A 3,675-nucleotide genomic window follows, 5' to 3' on the forward strand; every position below is an offset into this window, starting at 1 on the left:
ACCATGGGGACAGCTGTGCTTCCAAATTCAGAACAGACTATGTTTTTGAAACGGAAAGGGTAGATATGCACACAGCACCTTCCTCTTAGGATGGGGCTAACCAGGCCACGTGTCCTTTCAGAGAAGAAGCTAGGGAGACGCCCTGTCCAGTGCATTTTTTTCTCAGGTCTGCCGCTTTAACCATTATAAGCAATACTTGTATATGAACAGAACCTTGCAAGGGAAATAAGTATAGCTAACTTTTGCAGCCACTAATGTGCACCAGAAAAGTAATTTAAATGGTGATAAAGTGTTTGCGTAGATGGCCACTCTTTCCCATTTGTTCATTCCCTTTGCTTCCTTCTGCTGCTTACACGCTTTCCTCAGTTTCTCCATCAAGAGCACAGGCCTCTGCTTCCAACAGAAGAATTCTTTCTTCGGTGTCGCTATCAATTCATGTTTTATGATTTTACCATTATTGTGTGTTGTGTGCATGTGTGTATGGGAGTGTGTGCTCATGCCACTGCACACATGCGGAGGCCAGGGGACAGCTTTGTGGACTCCTCTCCCTCCTTCCACCTTTACATGGGTTCCAGTGTTGAACTCAGGTCATCAGGTTCGCAGCCAGTGCCTCACCCACTGGCCTTCAGTTTTCTCTGGCAAAATACACACACACACACACACACACACACACACACACACACACACACAAACACTTTAATTTTTTTAAAAAAAGATTTATTTATTTTTTATGTACATTGGGGTTTTGCCTGCATATATGTCTGTGTGAGGATGCCAGTCCCCTGAAACTGGAGTTACAGACAACTGTGAGTGGCCATGTGGGTGTTGGGAATTAAACCCGGGCCCTTTGGAAGAATGGCCGATGTTCTTAACCACTGAGCCATCTCTCCAGTCCCCACACTTACTTTTTTGTCTTTTAATTTTTAATTTTGTTGTTAAAAGAGTTATAAAATTTAAAAAAGTTTGGTGTGTGATGTTTTAATTTTTTTGGGGGGGAACGGGGCGATGGGTCTCATATGGCCCAATAACCTTGAACTAACTATGTAGCCAGTAACGACCCTAAACTCCCAATCCTCCCACTTTCCCCTCCTCAATGCTGGGATCGCAGGTATACGGTAAAACCACACCTGTTTTATGCCGCGCGGAGGATCAAACCCCAAAGTTTCATACGTGGTCAGCAAGCACTCTAACGCCTGACCTACATCCCCAGCCCTACATCCCCAGCCCGACATCCCCAGCCCTACATCCCCAGCCCGACTACTCCGGTCTTGCCTGGCAAACCCAAAAAGAGTTACCGTGTGTTTTAGGAATTCAATATAAAAACCCAAAACAAGCGTGCTCCCTTCATTGTTCGGTGAGTCTACATACAGAGGAGACCAAAAGTTTAGTCCTAGTCACTGACGAGATTACCCGGTCCGTAAAGGTGCTTGCTGCCAAGCCTGGTAACCTGAGTTAGATCTCCAAGCTCCGCAGGAAGAGAGGAGAGGACCAACTCCTGAAAGCTGCTCTGTTACCTACACACACACACACACACACACACACACACACACACACACACACACACACACGTACCCCATAGCATGTACCACCCCAAATCAATAACTAAACAAATGTAATTAAAATTTGAATTAGTGTCAAACTATCATAATAACCAAGAAATGAAAGTGTCTAAGGTGTCCATTTACAGCGACTAAGGACAATGCAGTGCATATATGCAATGGAATATTATTGTGTCATCACAAAGGACCGAATCCTTTTACTGATCACATGAATGGGAGCAGAGGACCTTATGTTAACTGAAAAGAACCAGGCACAGAAAGGCAAATACAACACTCTCATATGTAGATACCAAAAGAGGGCACAATAGTAGCCATTCGAGACCAAGAAGGTCTCTTGGTTTCTTTTCTCATCAATGAGACAATGACAACTTAAGGGCAGAAGGGTAGGAAGGGTCATTTTGGCTCTGGGGGTACAGAGTTCATCACAATGGGGAAGGCGAGACAGCTGGGGCTCCATCCGTGGTGTGTGGCCTCTTGTATCCCTATGGGCCAGCGATCAGAGCATTCAGCCTTCAGGAAGAAGCAGAGCTAGCCTGCAAACATCAAGCTGCATTCCCGGAGCCCTGGGCCCACCAACTATTACCGGAAGGTTCCACAACCTCCCTAGAAAGCACCACTACCTAGCGACTGAGTTCAAACGCATGAGCCTGTTGGAAACAGTTCACATTCAAACCACAGCGGAAGGACACGCTCTAGGGGAGACAGGAGGAAGTCTGGCGACGGATCCCAAGAAACAAGTAGGGAGGAGGACTAAGCTCAAGTACCCATCTCACAGCAGGGTGACAACAGTTGGCAATAATTCATTACTCATTTTATAAATAACTGAAGGGCAAGAATAAGATTTCCCCAGCTACATAAAAATGGTAGCTATTTCAGGAGTCAGAAATGTCAGTCTTCTGGATGTGACCCTTTTGCATTGTTCATATGTATCAAATTATCACACCGTAGCATGTAAGTGTGCACAATTATGTGCTGAATTAGTATTTTAAGGATAAACAAGAAATCCTGCTGGCAGGAGGGTAGTGCTGGAGAGTTGGTTTAGTAGTTAAGAACACTGTCTGCTGTTCTAGAGGACCAGGGTTCAATTCCCATCCTCCACCCACACGGGAGCGCACTGTCTGTAATTCCAGTCCCAGGGAACCAGCCACCCTCCTCTAGCCTCTGAGGGCACTGCATGCACCTGGTGCACACACTGGTACTTAGGGACCTTCAAGATCAGCTGGCACTGGGGCTGAAGCCGGTCAGCCTGCTCTTGCAGGTGTGAGAAACAACGATCCTCACTTCATAATAAGAGCCCTGGAGACTCGGAGCCGCTAACAAGAAGCAGTTTGATTTATGAGCAGGGGTCAGGCTAGAATTGCAGGCTCACTGATTGAGCACCAAGAACAGTTTATAAAGCCTTGTGGGTGAGCCTGCCTCCCCCTTGCTCATCACTGAGTCATGAGGAAGGTGCAGTCTCAGAAGCCATCTAGATCTTATCTCTACATTTGTCTTTTTTTCTGAACAAAACTGTGTGTGGGTTCATCTCCACATTTTACATCCTGTTTATTTTAAAACTTCTCAGATACATGACCTTGCAGGCAAGCTTGGCTCTTACTAATTTTCTTCTCTAAGCTGGTAGTTTGAGTGAGGAGGACAGCTTAGCAGAGTTTGGGTACAAGGGAACAGCTTGACTAGCAAGCGTTTCAAGGGTCTAGAATTTTCTGTTCGTTTATATCTGGACCCGAGCTGGCTCCAGGCACCTTTGGAAATGAGCTCACTATGGCTGACTTTAGCATCTCAGGGATTCACCTGCTTTGCTGAAAACATTGGAAGACTATGCATTTTTAGTGTTATTTCAATGTGTTACTCAATTTAGTATTTCAATGTAATTAGCCAGTCTTCTGTGACTTTATATTAAATCTTAAGATGGGTTACATACTCCAATTTTTCATAATGTTTCCTATTTTCGTCTTTTGGGAATCCATTTTTGACCAATTTTACTCTGAAACATGGAATATCGTACCGTGTATTTTGACTTTTAAATTCTCTCAGCAGTGTCTTGTATTTTTCAGTCTGCAGGCTTTGCACATGCCTAAATTCCATGAATATTTCATGTCTTGTGTTATTATATACA

The sequence above is a fragment of the Peromyscus maniculatus genome, chromosome 9 (assembly GCF_049852395.1).
Source record: "Peromyscus maniculatus bairdii isolate BWxNUB_F1_BW_parent chromosome 9, HU_Pman_BW_mat_3.1, whole genome shotgun sequence".
NCBI lineage: Eukaryota > Metazoa > Chordata > Mammalia > Rodentia > Cricetidae > Peromyscus > Peromyscus maniculatus.